The sequence below is a fragment of the Lemur catta genome, chromosome 1 (genome assembly GCF_020740605.2).
Source record: "Lemur catta isolate mLemCat1 chromosome 1, mLemCat1.pri, whole genome shotgun sequence".
Taxonomy (NCBI): Eukaryota; Metazoa; Chordata; class Mammalia; order Primates; family Lemuridae; genus Lemur; species Lemur catta.
This window is the reverse complement of record NC_059128.1, coordinates 183,458,458-183,477,405: the sequence shown is the minus strand read 5'-3', so window position 1 is coordinate 183,477,405 and position 18,948 is coordinate 183,458,458. Positions and strand designations below refer to the sequence as shown.

The 18,948-nt window shown below is 35.0% G+C and overlaps 1 pseudogene; it reads right to left on the bottom strand.

Annotated features, from left to right (window-relative positions):
• Positions 1-13,401: 13,401 nt before the first annotated feature.
• On the bottom strand, positions 13,402-13,942 carry LOC123641442 (annotated as a pseudogene).
• Between the last annotated feature and the right edge of the window lie 5,006 nt (positions 13,943-18,948).

The following is an 18,948-nucleotide window of genomic DNA, read 5'->3' as shown; positions in this document are numbered from 1 at the left end:
TTGAAAATAAATATGTTGAATGAAACTATATTAATGACTTGATTTGTTTCTGTACATTTTCAAAACTTCCTGATCTTTCCCACTAAATGGTGAACCTCCTCATTATAGGAATATTGTTTCCTTTGCCTTGATATCCCTGAGCTTGTCATAAGTAAGTGTTTAATAAATATAGACTTTCTTCATGTAGAAAAAGTAAATATTGGTTTTTGAAAAGTTCCAACACTTTTCCAAGAACTCCATTTTATCTTGATATAGCTAGTTTCTACCGAAATGTCATTAAATAAATATAAAAAGTGATATTTGACCTTATCATTCACATTTGATTACATACCACATTTTGGTTAGAATGATGCTGATTAAATGTTCCCACCAAAGGTAGCAGGAAATAATGTACATAATTATTCTATTAATTAATTGTATGAAAAAAAATTTCCAAACTGGATTTGCATATACTTTTTTCAGGAGTTCTAAACATTACTCTTATAATGTTATACACCCTTTGCAGTAGCTCCCTTCCTACATCCAAATTCCAGCCTCACTGCAAGTCTATCTCATCACATATTGTTAATGAATGAGGTGTGAATTTATTAATATGAATGCCATTTAAAAAGATGTGAGTCTAGCATGTTCTCAATATCTTAGAAGGGGGCTAGTTGGGATGGAACGAATCATAATTTTTTTGCTAAATTTAATGAGAATATGTTTAATGTAATGACTTTTTATTTAGTGATAGATTTTTCAACAATGAATTAAGATGGATTGGAAAATTCTTCAACTGATAAATTATAGCAGGGGGACACTGGCCTGAGCTAAGATTTGGGTATGTTGGTACTGAAGGATTAACTGTGCCTAGGCACCTATGTGCAGACGTTGATTCTCACAGCAGAAAGCCTACCAGCAGGAAGTTTTATGTGGGACTGTTCACTTGCAGGGATGAAGTACCATGGATGGAGAAGAGAGTATGATGAATGAACCCAGCCCAGGGCTATGAACTATGTCAGAGCTCTTCACTGAGAGGAACACAAGTAGAAGCTGAAAGACGGTTCTCATGGGGACTTTGAAGCGTGTGCTTCTGAGGTGTGACATAGAGTGGGATGATGTCTGTTTCCCCCCACCCCCTATTTTGTTTGGCACCTAGCACTACTCCTGCATTGTAAGAGTTCTAGGGCATTGGTGATGGTACTTAAGACAGCAGCATCAATGTCTGGGCAGGTAGCTGTGTGATGGGATGAATAATGCCCCCCCTCAAAGATTTCCACATCCTAATTCCCACAACCGGTGAATATATTACCTTTAGTTGAGGACCTTGAGGTTAGGAGATTACTTTAGATTTTCTGAGAGGCCACAGTGTAATCACAGGGCCCTTATAAGAAGGAGTCAGGAGTATTATAGTCAGAAAAGGGTGTGACTATGGGATAATGGAAGTAGAGGTTGGAGTGATGCACTTTACATTTGGAAGAAGGGTCCCAAAGCCAAGGAATCTGGGAAGCCTCTAGAAGCTGTAAAAGGCAAAGAAACAGATTGTCCCTTCAGGCCCCCAGAAAGAATGCAGCTCTGCCAAAATCTTGATTTTAGCCCCCATAAGACCAATTTTACACTCTGATCTCCAGAATTATAAGATAATGAATTTGTATTATTTTAAACCATTATGTTCCTGGTAATTTGTTATGGTAGCAATAGGAAACTGATACAACTCGTAACACAGACACAGATGGGTGGTGGTCAGCAGAGACAGAAGTACTGGGTGGAGGCCTGGTGGGAGGGCAGTAGGGCCTTGCAGAAGAGCACATAAAAGACATACCTGGAAAGTCCTGGGATGAGAGGGTTTTGCAGGTGCCTGAGATGGCTGTCTTGCAGTTAGAGTCAGTGAGTCATTAAGATTGGAACGGTATTAATAATCTTGTCTTATTTGTAACCACAGACCAATGAAACCTGGGGACATTCCAGTTACAGAATGATTCAAACAGACCTGACTTGCAAATAAACTTACTTGAGTCTTTTACCAGCTTCAGTTTGAAAAGTTTCCCTGTCATCAGTGGAAACTATTGGTCTGCCATCCAGAGTTATGCACTTGTCCTAAAGGGCAAATGAGACCTGAAAAGCTCAAGTGCAGACAAAACCAATGCCTCACTCTAAGGAAAGCAAGTTAGTTTTGTGCCACTATTGCTTATTTGAGGAGGTGTTGCATAACTAAAGGGACACTGCACAGAGCACTCCTTATACGTTAGAATTACATATCTGGCACCTAGACTCGGTCGGTTGCATTTATTTAGGGAGGTATGGAAGTGGAAGGAGGACCTTGGCCCTGGGTTATCACTGATAACTATACTTCTGGCTTCCAGTGGTAACATCAGCTGCGAAAAGGATAGAAAACTATAGCATCTTCCCATAAGAACTACCTATGACTCAGCCATCTCTATAATAACTTATTACTGTAAATAGACATGCCATAATTTGCAAGGGATAAAATTATACATATGAGTGCAATAGCCCTTTTGAATTCCAAACCTTGCAAACTCCTCATTACTCCTTAATACTCATTGGTAATTTAATACGTTACCATTGTGTAGAGAAAATAACTTGAATTACTAGTTGTACTTTATGTGTTGTGAATTCCCAGGCCAGTGTAGCTCTGTTGCAATCTCTTGATGCTGATAGTTATAACCCACCCCCCAAAAAATCATTATTAAGGGAATTTAGAAAAAAATTGCATACTAGCCATGCAAACTATTTTATATGCAATTACAATAAAAATCCCTTACATATGCTTTATTATGCAGCCTATTTTAATAACACATCAAAACAGTCAGTGACTGTTTGTTTTACTGTTCTATAAATTCTTCCCATTTGGTCTAGGAGTGCCTAAAATAACATTCCCAGATTAAAATGAATTCTATTTCTATGTTTCTTATAATTAAAAGGCTAAATTTTAAACTCAGATTTTTTCTACAGAGGTGCATGAATTGGCCTCAGTACAGGAAGGGATAATGTCAAACGAGGGCCAATTAAGGTAAGCCAGTATTTCCGATTGAATCCTGGTTGAGTTCTTATTTTTCCTTTGACACCACAAATACCTGCTACATCAGAGGACATCAGACCTTACAGCAACACACGTATATTATACCCTTGCAACTACTGGCAGGGTCATGGAGATGTGAAGGCTGTGCTAGGAGCAATAACTGAGTTCATGTCAACAATAAATATCATCCCAGACACGTCTGTAAGGCAGCTACAGGTTTCTCTCCCTTTTCTCCCTGCATGATACCCACCCAATCAGGGTTTTAGCATCTATCATTTTACCCTCCTGGAGCCCCACCTGAGTTTTCTCATAGCCCACTCTATGTAGTTCCCACATAGTCCGGCAGCACACTGGCTAGCACAGACTGGGCTTAATATACATATGTCAAATGAGTGAATAAATGATTGAACAAATAGATGCATGAATGAATAAAATAATGAATAGGCCTCCTTCCCAAAGATTGTTCCATACTTGGGGTCCTTTTCTTTTCTTACATTTCCCTCTTGCATTAACATTCAACATTATTCTACTGCCCATCCATCCCAATTTTACTATAGTTGAAAATATGTGTGTATTATATGTATATATAATTATGTGTATGTATAAATTTCATAAGAGTCTATAAAAGAGTGTTACTACCGCCTTTCATGGGAGGGAGGACAGCAAGACAGGAAGGTACTGTAGAATGATGGAACACAATCTTTGGGATCAGACAGCTCTGGGTTTGAATCCCAGCTATGTCCCTATTCTATAACATGGGCAAGTTACTTAACATCGCAGTGTCTCAACTTCCTCATCTGTAAAATGAGAATATTAATATGTACTTTCAAGAAAGTATTATTAAGACTTTATTTATAGATCAACCCTAAATCTAGCAGGTAGTCCTCCTGTCAAAGGAGCAGGTTGGTAAGCTCCTCCCAAAATCATAGGGGGAACAAAAATGCAGAACATAGATATTTCTATAGGAATGACTTATGGAGAGTAGGCATTTGGCAGAGTATATTCAAGGACGCTTCATGTCAGTATCACAATTGCTAAACAACTATGGGCCAAGTCTGGAAATCTTATCCTATTAGTAATAAAACTTTTGGTGTAGTGAAAATTCATGGGCAGAACCAAAACGGAGCACCAAAAGTTCAGTAGAGCCTGAACAACACAATAGGTGAAATTCTGAGAGAAGTAGAAGTCCTTAATCCTATTTTGTGAAGATTTTTATCAATTTCTAATAAGGAGCTATAAAAATATCAGAAAACTATTATTTTTACTTCCAGAATTGCTACTCCACAAGAAGTCATGATAATTCATCTGGATTAGTTATGTCAACCAAATTTAATTTTTGGCCCAAATCTGCAAAAGATTTTTTTTTTTTAAGTCTCCTACTTGATTGTAGCTCTAGTATCTCCAGATGTGTTACCATTCCTAAGGGACAGAGAATTCCTCTTTCTCTTAACAATATTAGTCTTTGCCCTAAAAGTCAGGGAAAGGAGCTATTATCATTAACTCTATGTTCAAATAAGGAGCTAGAAACCTCATTCTAACCTAACCTTTACAGACTCTGGAGTCAATGTCCAAGTTATCGAGGACATGGTAATGAACCTCTAGTTTTCCACAGTTCACTTGCTTGGGCAGTCAGTCAAATTGTAACAGTGACTCTCAACAGGAAGTAATTTTGACCCCAGGCTATTGGGTAATATTTGGAGACATTATTTGCTTGTCACAACTGGGGAGTTGCTACTGGTGTCAATAGGGTAGAGGCCAAGTATGCTGCTAAACATCCTACAGTTCACACAATAATTCCTCACAGCAAAGAATTATCTGGTCCAAAATGTCAATGATGACAAGTTGGGAAGCCCTATATTGCAGTGATACATGATGCATTTAATCCATGAGAGGTAAACTTCACATTATAATATGATACTTAAGAGTGTTACTTCCACACTCCCCTAACAGGGATGTCACAATATGTCATATTATAGGGACTCTGGATAATTCTCAAGAATCTTCAGAGTTAGAAATTTGCATTAAATGAATATTATTCCAGGGCACAATAATTTTGAAATGAGCTTCAAAATATTTTTAAACAAACATTAATTACATTGAGATGTTTTTATAATTTTCTGAAAACTGGATCTCAGGATCTAGTAGGCAGTCCCAACTCCCAGAGTGATTGCTGTATAACCTTGGGAAAGTCCCTCAAACTCTATGAGCAGCAAGGCCTGCATTTACAATATATAAATGCATTTACACATCGGCCTACCTCATGGGAGGTTTTAAGCAAAAAAGTTAAATGGTGTCTGTAAATCACTTTCGGAAGTGCAAGATAAAATAAGGTATTATTACAGCTTTTCTGAATATAAAGTTCCTTTAAAATAATGAAGCAACTGATTTTATGACCTTTTGTTCTATGACCAATTGTTCTTGGTTTGAAGAACAATTATGTCAATTTTTCAGATAATTTAAAAGCCCTACATCTTTCTAAAATAAGTACCATATTTCTTAGGATCCTAGCCCACACATTTCACATTAATGAAAAAGGAACAGAAAGACAAATTTTAAACTAAATCTGATGGGTACAATCTGTTAAGAACACTTTAATTTACATGAGTAAAAGTCAACTTAGATTTTACGCACCATGTTTTATTCGTTTGTTTATCTATTTTTTTAAAACTTGGATTCCAAAACCATATTAATGTAATTTGCCAGAAAAGATAGCACTTTATTCTTTTGAGACTTTGAGCTAAGAACCAGCTCTTTTCATACAATTACGAATACCAATTAGAGAATTAAATCTGTAATAACAATATGCAATAAAAAGAAATAATGCTAAGTAAATACACACTGCAAATAGGTAAGTTGACGTACTAAATAAGAGGTCACACACTCAGATGTCTGTAGGGGAGCAGGAAGATATTTAAGTGATGCAGGCATAAAACAGTGGAAGATTGGGAAGGGCACATGCTACTCACCTCCAAGCCAATGCTGTCATGTGGGAATATAGGCTCAGTGGCCTCTACATCTTAGAGAGTCCTTTTTTTTTTTTAATAAAATTCAGAAATCCTGATGTTTATGTGAAATTTCCCTATTTTTAAAACATCTTACAGAGAAAATTTTGCCTAATGACTGTCTGTAGCCACTGTCCTAAACAGTTTAAAGGCAGTACATTCACCCAAATATCCGGATATTTAAAAAAGAAGAAAAAAAATGTTTGACCAGTGATTATTTCCATCCTTTCTTAGTAAAGTCCTTCCATAGAATATGGACTAACGAAACTGTGAGAAATTTGTGCCGTGACTGTAACCCAGAACCCGCCTTCAACATTGTGATGCCTTGGCCCCTTTTCTTACCTGCCATCCCACTGACTCCTAGGTAAGAAGACCAGGCTCACAGAGATGTCTGAAATACTTGCTGTGCAATGTAGTCACCTTTCTAGAAAAAAAAAAAAAAAACTCTTAATTATATTTATGCCAACTCCAGAGCTATTGCTCCTTTTCAAAACAATTCAGTCTTCAACTCAAGATAAATAATCAGACATACACAGCTATAGGGTGCGATGAAACATAGCAAAGTTATAGTAAACATTTAAACAAGAACATTCAAACAAATAGTCTCAAGAATACACTATTTACTAAATTATATGCACATATGAATAATTTTGATAATTTATATAAAATTTTCCAAATAAGCATGCATTTTTCTATGTAATGTTTCACACTCTGCTTTTAACACCTCAATAGTTCTATAATATAGTGAACATTTGAACCACCTGATACCCAGCCAATCAGGATTGGAGAGGCATGATCTTGATTTTAATAATCTTGACATGTTCTCTAATTTGCAATCATTGCCACTAAATTCCCACTTGCTAATATTCAGTGCACTTTCCCTTAATCTGATAATCAGATAGCCTTTAAAATGTAACAGCAGAAATTTTATTCTGTTGCTATTTGTCTTCTGAACCATTTGTTGAAACAAAATCCTGAATTGTCCACTTCCTTTCAGAAGTACGTCTCAGCAGGGTTAATAGCTCATCACTGGAACTGTGGATTTTTAGGACAAGTACACAAAATCCAAAACCACTCCAGAAAAAAAAAAATGCAGATCACTGACACCTATTCAAAATGTGCTGAAATTCAAACATGGCAAAGAACCTCAAGGCTTGGCTTATTTACTGAGTAAAAGGTTTATATAATCCACACATAACATGTCACACATTTTTCCCACCCAGATTCACCTCTCCAACCGTAGTTTTCAAGGTAAGTATTAAGAAACAATCACTAACAGGATATTAGAGTGAAAACACCATTTAAAAATTTAATCTAAAAGTTAATATATATTTATTGCTATATTATTGAAAATATGACTCTATGGTAAACAGTACAGAACATAAGAGAGTAGTGAAGGTCATAATCCCTGTTCTCATGGGATCTAGAGAAAACTGAACATACCTGAGTCAATCCGAGAGCAATGCTCTAGCACTCATAGGTAGGAAACGTCCAACAAAAGGGGTAGGATTAAAACGATATGAAATAGTCAGAGACAACTTCTTGAAAAATGTAGGTTTGATGATTACCATACCCTTGAAAATCCCTGTGCAACTACTTTGCTAATTACGACAAAGCCAGGTTGTGGGGTTTGTTTATACTGCATGACAAACTTATCCATAAATGATAAGACGCACCTGATTTCAAAACTCTGCAGCTAGTTAGTTTAGTTAAGGTTTTTGTTACTGCTTTTGCTTTAGTTTGGCAAGGCAGATACATTATTTATTTCTATTTTACTGTAATTTCAATTAATAACATAAGGCATATACACATTATAGGGTATACTGTCCATCTTAATGTGATTCAAATGTGCTTCAAGGATATATGGTAATTTTGATCCCTATTTTTTTTTTTTTTTTTGCAAAAAGCCTATTTTTTGGCAAAAAAAAAAAGCACCTCGGTTTCATGTCACAGCTTTGGCAGAATCAAATTCAAATTATGTAATTACATACTGAGCTAAATTTAATTCAGAACCTATTACCCAATCAATAGTGGGAGAGCGCACAGTGGATAAAACCCACTGGCCTTCCTACTGATTATGTGTACTACTGATTAGCCAAAAAATAAGATTAACTAATTTTTTTGTTGTATAAAAAAAATTAGTGGCTATACTCTGGGTGAGCTAAGTCATTATCAGTTAAGAGAGCAACACCAGAGCCCAATATAAATTATGAACACACTAAGATGGTATAGGTGATTGATAGGTTGATAGATAGCTAGCTGGATAGACAAATAAAAAATAAACACAAGAAACGATTAAGAGGAACAAAACTTTTTCTTCCTATTTCTTTTAACCAAATAAATAATAAGCATGTGTGTATGTGTGTGCATGCATGGGAAAATTTTAGTACAATGCAAAATCTTTAAAAATCCTTTCTGGGGAAACATCTTAGAGGAAGTCCTGAACATAAGGAACCAAAAATTAAGAAATTCTATCTTCTAGTACTGTATACTGTATAAACATTGTACACTTAAGCTACACTAGATTTATTTTTAAAAATAAAGTGATTGCACTAAGATGTTATGATATTATGAAAGCTATAATGTCTATGACGTCACTAGGCAATATGAGTTTTTCAGCTCCATTATATCGTATGTGACCACTGTCATATATGTTGTTCATGGTTGACCAAAAAGTCATTATGTGGCACATTATTATATGTCATGTGTTTTTTATCCTTTCATTCATCAATGGACCTTTAGGTTGTTTCCAAATCTTAGCTATTGTGAATAGTACAATGAACATAAGTGTGCTAATATCTTTTCCAGATTCTGATTTCAATTATTTTTAATAAATACCCAGAAGTAGGATTGAATAAATACCCATAAGGTGGATCATGTGGTAGTTCTGTTTTTAGTTTTTTGAGATACTTCCATGCTGTTTTCCATAGCAGCCAGACCATTTTGCATTCCCACCAACAGTGTATGAGGGTTTCAATTTCTACACAACCTTGCCAACAATTACTGTCTTTTGTTTTGTGATAATGCTTGCTAATGGTATGAATGTCTTTGTCCCCCTAAAATTCATATGTTAAATTTCTACCCCCAAGCTGATAGTGTTAGAAGGTGGGTCCTTTGGGAGATGATTGGGTCATGATACTAGAGCCCTCAGGAATGGGTTAGTGCCCATTAGAGACTCCAGAGAGCTAGCTGGCCTCTTTCACCATGTGAAGACACAGAGAGAAGGCACCATATATAAACTAAAAAGCAGGTCCTCACCAGACACCAAATCTGCTGGCACCTTGATCTGGGACTTCACAGCCTCCAGAACTGTGAGAAATAAATTTCTGTTGTTTATAAGCTACCCAGTTTATGGTAATTTGTTATAGCATCTTGAATTGACTAAGAGAGTAGCAATCCTAACAAGTGTGAGGTGATATCTCATTGTGGTTTTGATTTGCGTTTTCCTGATAATTAGTGCTGTTGAACATCTTTTCATATACCTGTTGGCCATTCGAATATTTTCTTTGGAGAAATGTCTATTCAAGTCCTTAGGCCATTTTTTAATCAGGTTATTAGGGATTTTTGCTCTTAAGTTGTGGGACTCCCTTATTTGTTTGCAAATTAGCCACTTGTCAGATATATGGTTTGTAACTATTTTCTTCCATTCTGTAGGTTGCCTTTTCACTCTAGTGATTGCTTCTTATGCTGTATAGAAGCTTTTTAGTTTAATGTAGTCCCTTTTGTTTATTTTTGCTTTGATAAAAGAAATGAAAGAAGATACAAACAAATGGAAAGATATCTCATGTTGGTGAATTATAAGACTTAATATTGTTAAAATGTCCATACTACCAAAAGTAATCTACAGATACAATGCAATCTCTATCAAAATCCCAATGGTATTTCCTACAGAAATAGAAAAAAAAAATTCTAAAATTCATATGGAACTGCAAAAGACCCTGAATAGCCAGAACAATTTTGGGAAAAAAAAAGCTGAAGACATCATACTTTCTGATTTCAATATATATCATAAAACTACAGTAATTAAAACAGTATAGTATGACATAAAGACATACACATAGACCAATGGGAAGAAAAAAGAGCTCAGAAATAAATCTATACATATATACAATTGATGCTTCAACAACACAAGCATTATGGGCACTGACATTCATGCAGTTGAAAATTTGTATATAATTTTTTACTTCCCCCAAAATTAACTACTAATAGGCTACCATTGACCAGAAGCCTCACTGATAATATAAACAATTAACACATGGTTTGTATATTATATGTATTATATGCTGTATTCTTACAATAAAGTAAGCTAGAGAAAAGAAAATGTTATCAAGAAAATCATAAGGAAGAGAAAATATATTTACTATTCATTAAGTGGAAAGGGATCATCATAAAGGTCTTCACCCTCATCTTCATGTTGAGTAGGCTGAGGAGGAGGAAGAGGAAAAGGAGGGGTTGGTCTGGCTGTCTCAGGAGTGGCAGAAGTAAAAGAAAACTCACATTTAAATGGACCTGTGTAGTTCAAACCCATGTTGTTCAAGAGTCAACTGCAATCAACTAATCTTTTACAAGGGCACCAAAAATACACACAAAAAAGGATAGCCTATTCAACAAATGGTGTTGGAATATTAGATATCCACATGTAAAAGAATGAAACTGGACACTTATCTTACACCATACAGAAAAATCAACTCAAAATGGATTAAAACCTTAAACATGAGACCTGAAACTCTAAAACTCCTAGAGGAAAATATAGGAGAAAATCTTCATGATTTTGGTCTTGGATATGAAATCAAATGAATATGCCATCCATTTCCTGGATATAACACTGAAAGAACAGGTAACAAAAGCAAAAATAATTGTCAATTTTTTGTTTCATATAGTTTAAGCTACGTTATTAGGAGATACATATTTAATAGTGTTATTTCTTTCTGAAGATTTGACTCTATCATTAAGAAATGTTCTCATATATATCTGGTAATACCTTTGTCTTGAATTCTAATTTATCTACTATTTGTATATCATAAGCAGTTTTCTTATGCTTAATGTTTACATGATATGTATTTTTTTTAATTTCCTTTCAATATATCTGTGTTTTATGTTTGAAGTTCCTTTCTTGTAGATTATAATATAGCTTGGTTTTCTTTTTTTAAAACCATTCTGATCACCTCTGTCTTTTAATAAGAGTATTTAGATCATTGATATTTGATGTAACTGTACATTGTTGGATTTAAGTCCACATTATATTATTTTTTCACTTTTCAATGCTTTTATTTGTTTCCTTGTACTTCCTTTTCTGACTTATTTTAAATTAACTGAATACTTTTTACAACTCGGTTTTAACTCATCTATTGACTTTGTAGCTATATCTTTTGTGCACTTTTTTAGTGATTGCTTTGCATATTACAGTACCCATTTCTAAAGTTTCAGAGTCTGCATGGAGTCATCATTGTTCAGCTTTATGTAAAAATGCAGAAATTGTGCAGCTATATACTTTAACCCCTCTCATACTTTACACAATATACTATGTATGTTGCAAATAGAAAATGTTATAATTTTTCTATTATTAATCATATGTATTTTAAATGATTTAAGAGAGAATACTACTTCTATATTGTTGAGCATGAAATATTGAACATAAAATTGGAAAGAGATGCACAGAATTGGTTGGCTTCAGCATCCCACTGAAATCCAAGTACCTGTTATTTCCAGGGATGAGCTCTCACTTTTCTTCACAGTCTTAGGATTTAAAAATTTCCCCGGAATATATCTTTTGCATTAAGATGACCTGAGAATATATACTGGTTATCCTTTATGATAAAGTTTCATTGGCAACTCTATTCTTTTAAAACTCTATTTGAGGTACCTGGATCCAAGACCCATAAATACATACACTAAAAAAGACTTAAGTATTCTGTATGTCAGCCCTTTCATCTTAGAGTTGGAGAAACTGAGACCCAGGGCAATTAAATGATTTAATTAAATCATGTAACTAAAACTATACAACTAATTATGAAATAGACAAATTCAGACCAGAGTTTGTCTCTTGATTTCTAGAGGTCAATTCTTGCCTGAAATTCAGGTGCTTTTCACCTAGTAAATGTGGTCCCTTACATTCTTGTGTCTCATTATTCCCAACAAACTTTAAATACCTTGAGGGCAGTGAGTGTTAGCATCCACTTTATCAGTGAATCCTTAGCACCTGACACATAGTAAGTCAGAGTTAGAGAATGGCAGTATGTAGTTTTCTTTGGTTCTCCCTCTTTTTAAATCTGAATTTGAATGTCTTTCTCTGGAGCATATGATTGTTATGCATACTTCAGTGTTCCCCACCTTTCTATTTCATTCATGAGAGCCAGTTGACACATTGATGTACCCCATGAGACATGTAAGTTTATAGGTACTCGGTAAATGTCAACCGAAGAATCCGTAGAGCAAATACTTTTTTTTTATATTAAGTGATAGGGTAACTAACTGTTCTGGTTTCTCCAAAACTGTCCCAGTTTTAGAACTGAAAGTTCTGCATTCTGGGAAACCCCTCAATCCTAGACATATCAGAATTGTTGCTCACTCTAAGCTGGCCATATTTCCCCCAGGGAAAAACAATTTTTTAAACAAAAATAATAGTAAAGTATTAGTAATTTAGACTTACCTCTCTCCAGTATAACAAAGAATAACACTTAAATAATGCCAATACCTATATAAAATCTTTGTATCCCTCTCAGGAAATTTGGACTGTAGTAAATCATGCCCTAGTCAGACCCTAGGTTCATTTCTTAATCTTGAGGAGTACGCATCATGACCTTTCCTTTAAAATGGATGGTTATATTTCCTTTGACTCCAGTAATATTTCAGTTTTTTGGAACATATCCTAGCCTTCCCAAAGAACCTTAGGTACCTCAAATTCTATCTTTATGTGCCACTTAACAGCTCTCCAAGCAAGAAATCTTGATTCTTCCTTAGCCTCTTTGATATTAATAAATGTGCCTCCCTTGCAAAGTTTTGTCCTGTGAGAAGCTGCCAGTAATACTTTTCCAGGTGATCTTACTTCCTAGAGAAGCCCCCTCTCAAACTCTAAACCTAAAATTTTTTAAATGAAAGCAGGGTAAAGCCATAATTTATTTTGTTAGTTTTGTCAGATTAAGGTGAGGTGGCTCTACACACAACCACTTCTCCCTCAATATTCCAGAATTCAAAGCATTCGTGAATTATTTATGTAATGGATCCCTCCCTACAGCTTTGCCTGTGCCCTGCCCCTCCCTCCTCTCCAAGCTGCTTTAAGTCTCTGGTGGACTTTTGGTTTTACAAAGTTTTGCTTTTCTTCACTCTCTCTTTCTCTCCCTCTAATTTTTTAATGGTTATTTGCATTTTTTTTTGTTGCATCTATTCCCATGCCATAAGTTTTTGTTTCTTCAGTTTCTTCTGGGATATCTTTTTCTTCTGTGCAACTTCCTCTTCTGGTTTTGGAACAATTTGTTCCTTTTCAGTGAGGATCATCTCCATGTGGCAGGAGGAGCTCATGTATGGGTTAATATGACCATGAGCTCTGTAAGTTCAGCATGGCATCTTGGGTGCTTTGTTCACCTGGATATGCTCAAAGACCAGAGAATCTACATCTAAACCCTGAAGTTCAGCATTATTCTCTGCATTTTTAAGCGTGTGCAGCAAAGATTCAGCACTCTTTTTGGGCCACTGACCCTGTGTCCAGCCCCACTGTTTGGCCTGGGCACACCTACCAACTCCACCATTGTAATGTTACACATTGTTTCTTTACAGTGACAGGATACTTGGTGGCTTTTCATATATGCGTACCCTTGATGGCCTGGGCAGTTTCACCAGTGTTCTTAAAGTGAACACGAAGGTTTGAACCTCTTGATTTGCATGATTTTGTGGGGTTTTCGGGGTCAAGTGAATAGTGAACCATTTTCACAGATCACCTCGGGCTGCTTAAGGGAAGAGGGCTCTCTCAAATATTTTAAAAATATTAAAATTGAGAGAACAAAACAGATTTTCAGTCTTGCGTAAATACTACTTGAAATAATATAAGTAACCACTCTGAAGATGGATTTGAAAACATAAGACATTACACCAGAAAGGGGAGGTATAAATTTGGAGGAGTAGTCAAGAAAGGGGTGGAAAAGACAGAGACTAGAGAAAAGGAAAATGACCCTTATCTCCTTCCTTATCTTCTCTCTGTCTTTGTAGAAATCCCTGATTCTGGGTCCATTTCTCCACTTGAAATCTTCTCATCTCTACTTTTGACCTTGACAATAATCTATAACATGTTTGATACATGAGAGAATTGGTTTTTAAAATATAATCTTTATTTTGTGCACTATACTCTGAATATTGAAGTCAAATACAACTACAAAAATGTACATTAATTAATTAAGCCTCTTTTGAAATATTTGCAGATAGGGCTTCCAAATTATCACGTAAATTTATGCAAAATACCCAAATAGAAATCTTCCCTTGTTTTGATGTAATAAAATCTGCTACTCTTACTATAAATTCCTACATTTTTTCATTAAGCTCCATTGAAAGATGAAAGTGCCAAACACTGTCTTTTTTCAGCCCTTCCCCTTGGAATTCCTGCCACTCTTATTTAGCATACCTTATTTCTTCATGGAAATAGCACTGTTTAGTTTATTAAAAATTCATGGGACACGATTTTCTCTTGAGTACATAGAGCCTAAGGCTTTCAACCATGTCTATACTATTGCCTAAAAACTTACCTATATTTAAAAGATTCATGAATTTAGGGTTGCTATTGGCTGAATGTCAGCAATGCCTTTTTTAGAGTTACAGAAACACAGGATTATAAGAGACCATAAGAGGTAATTTATCTTGTCTTTACTTCTGGAAAGATGTCATATATTCAAAAGAGATAAATAAATGACCTTATTTTTAAAAAAGAAGATATCACCACTCACCTTGGTATACAGATATTTCAATGAAGGATCCTATTTCTTGTGAAATGAGCTTTTTGTTGCAAAAGTGATTCTGTTTTTCCTTACAATAAATGGGCTTTTAAGTAACCCCCATGCTTCAAAATTCTTATTTTCAAAGTTTTCATGATTACATGTCTCCTAATCTATCCATAAAATTTTTATATCTTTATTAAATTAGGAACCTAGATAATCATGTTTTGAAAATAAGCATCTTAATATGTCTAATAATAACAGCAATCACTTACCAACTATGTACTATGTTCCAAGGACGACATGTAGTAAAAAGAACTTTGCAGATGCCACCATATGCAATTCTCACAGCAATCCCATGAGGTGATGATATCACCTCCATTTTATACCTCAGGAAACTGAGTCTTAGAAAGGTTAAATGGCTTGCTGAAATTTGCAAAGCTAGATAGTGGCAGAAATAATATTTTATCCAGTTTGTTTGATTTCAAAGTCTTATTATTTACTACTATGTCACTATCTCCTGCATTGATGACCTATAATTTACTTATTAATATAGATGAAAATTTAAGTTTTAGGTAAGCATAAAAATGAAAGCTAGTAAATATCTTTTTTTAAAATAGTAGGATAGGAAGCCATTAGTTAAATACAATGGATAATTAGATCAATAGAGGCATTTCAATATTGTGCTGAATCTCAGAACATAGAGGACCCAAAGGAAGGTATGGTGCATTTCCTTGCCATTAAGCACAACTATGTTTCTATTATCACAGAGAGCTGATTGTGGATTCTAAAGTATATTTTATATATTTATATACTATCTATATATTTATATTTTTTACATTTTATTTATGTATTGTGTGTTTGTATTAGCATTCTTTGATATTTACATATATATTTGAAGAAGATTGCATAACCAACTTTCTCCTGTTTTTAAAATTGTTCTAAAAAAATAAAATTTACCATCTTAACTATTTCTAAGTTCAGTGGTATTACATATAGTTATATTGTTGTGTAACACATTTCCAGAACTTTTTCTTCTTGTGAAACTAAAGCTCTATACCCTTTAAACAACTCCCCCATTCTTCCCCTACTCTCAGCTGCTGATAATCTTCATTCTACTTTTTCTGTGAATTTGACTACTCTAGATATCTCATCTAAGCAGAATCATACAGTATTTGTCTTTTGGTGACTGACATCTCTCACTTAGCATAATGTCCTCAAAGTTCATCCATGTTGTAGCATGTGCAAGAATGTTCTTCCTTCTAAGGCTAAATAATATCACACTGTATGTATACACTACATTTTGTCTATCCCTTCACATATGTCAATGGACATTTAGGTTGCTTCTACATTTTGGCTGTTGTGAATAATGCTGCTATGAACATGGCTGTATAAATATCTCTTTGAAACCTTGCTTTCGATTCTTTTGAGTATATATCCAGCAGTGGAAGTGGTGGACCAAATGGTAATTGTCTTTTTAATTTTTGAAGACCTGCCACGCTACTTTTCAAAGCAGCTGCACCATTTTACATCCCCACCGACAGTGCACCATACCTCATACTGTTCTCTACAACATTTTTTTCAACAACATTTTTTTTCTGTTTTATTTTATTGTTTTTGTTGTTTTTAATAGTAGTTATCCCATGGTTATGAGGTAATATCTCACTGTGGTTTTAATATGGATTTTCCTAATTATTAGTAATGTTGAGTATCTTTTCATATGCTTTTTGGCCATTTGTATAACAAATTTGGAGAAATATCTATTCAAATTCTTTGCCCATTTTTTTTAATTGGGCTATTTATTTGTTGTTTGTTGTAGAACCAACTTTATTCTTATCACAACTTTCATTCCAGCACCTTTAAGGGGTGGAGGCTTGTGGGGCCTTGGGGCCACATGTGCCCTTTTAGATCCTTGAATATGGCCTTTGACTGAATCCAAATTTTACAGAACAAATCTTTTTAATAAAGGGATTTGTTCTGTGAAGCTTAGATTCAGTAGAGGGGCCACACTTGGGGATCTGGAGGGCTACATGTGGCCTTGAGATTGCAGGCTCTGAACACGAGAGCATTTTTTTTAAAAAATGTAGACTGGTTTAAAATACAAAACATTTGATAAACTAAGGACAAATTTTTCTTAATTTAATTCTGATTTTTAATATATTCTTTAAGTCACATGACTCAATATTAGCAAAACTAGTATTCAACCTGGAATAGAGTTTAGACCTAATCCAATTTCCACATTTTGCAAATAAGAAATCATCAAAGGAAGAGGGTATTTGCTGCACAAAGAATAATGGCACAGCTAGGCATGGAAGTCAGGGGGCCAAGTCTCCAGTCGGCACTTCTTTGCTGTCTCCTGCACTGCTATGCCTGAGTAGAATAAAGTTGAGGGTGTTGTCTTTGGAATTTACTAAATTAGGATCCCAAACATCCAGGTTCTATTTCTGCTCTGCTACTTACTAGTTGTAAGCTCTTTAGGGAGCTACTTAACTACAATGACGTTCAGTATTTTCCATCAATAAACAGGCATGAAAATACATGCCCTGTCTAATAGCAATGGTGATTGTGAAGTTTAAATGAGATAAAATATGTTAAAGCAATCTGAAAATGTATAACGTGGTATTACTATTGACATATAATTTTTGTGAAGTGATATAAGAATGAAGAGAAACATCGTCTGAGAATCTAGACACATACTTGAATTTTTATATGTCTCCAAGTGCTTTGTGCCTATTAAGTGGCTAATTGTCTAACACTTATCAAATATTCAACAACTCTTCTTTTTTCTGTTTCTGAATTTTAGTCTCCTTATATCCAAAGTGAGAAGGGCTTGGCTCAATGATTATTACAGAGAAATCCAACTAAAATACCCGTGATGCTCTGATACGGCATGTTCTAGTAAGATCCGTCACAACTAAAGGAGTGCTACTCTGGGCCATAGTACCAAGTGAAAGACTGTAGCCTAAACATTGTCTTTGTGCTCTACATGTGGGGAAACAAACCAACCCTCCTATTTTATAAAGCCCTGCTTACCAGCCCTCTAAGCTTCTGTGTCTTTCTTCCTCAAAAGTCGCCTTCCTCCAAATATAAAAGTAGAACAGAGATTTCTCTTGTCGTCTTATTTCCCTAAGGAAATAACTCCTGAAAAAGCATATACTTTGGGTTTAAATCACAAATCATCTCTTTGTGGCTCAGTCTGTTTGGACAAAGCATTATCCCTCAGGATCTCAGTTCTAAAAAAATATAAAATAGGGGTATCATTTGCTACCTTCAAGAATTATGGTCAGGACTGAGTGAGATATTGTATACAGGCATACCTGGAGATGTTGCAGGTTCCAGATTACCAATATAGTGGGTAACACAGTAAACCAAGTCATATGACATTTTTGGTTTCCCAGTCCATATAAGTGATGTTTATACTATACTTTAGTCTATTAAGTGTGTAAAAGCATTATGTGTGAAAAAACAATGTATATACCTTAATTAAAAATACTGGTTTGCCAAAAAAATGCTAATGATCATCTGAGCCTTCGGCAAGTAGTAATCTTTTTGCTGGTGTTGATGGCTGCTGACTGATCAGGGTGATGGCTGCTGAAGGCTGGGGTGGCTGTAATTATTTCTTAAAATAAGACAACAATGAAGTTTGCCACATCGGTTGACCCTTCACTTCACAAAAGATTTCTCTGTAGCATGCAATCCTGTTTGATAGAATTTTAAGCACAGTAGAACTTCTTTCAAAATCGGAGTTAATCCTCTCAAACTCTGCTACCACTTTATCAAGTAAGTTTATGTAACATTCTAAATCCTTTCTTGTCATTTCAACAATGTTTACAGCATATTCACCAGGAGTAGTTTCCATTTCCAGAAACCGCTTTATTTGCTCATCCATAAGAACCAACTCCTCATCCATTCAAGTTTTGTCACGAGTATGCCGCAATTCAGTCACATCTTCTAATTCTAGTTCTTTTGCTTTTTTTTTTTTTACCACATCTGTAGTTACTCCCTCCAC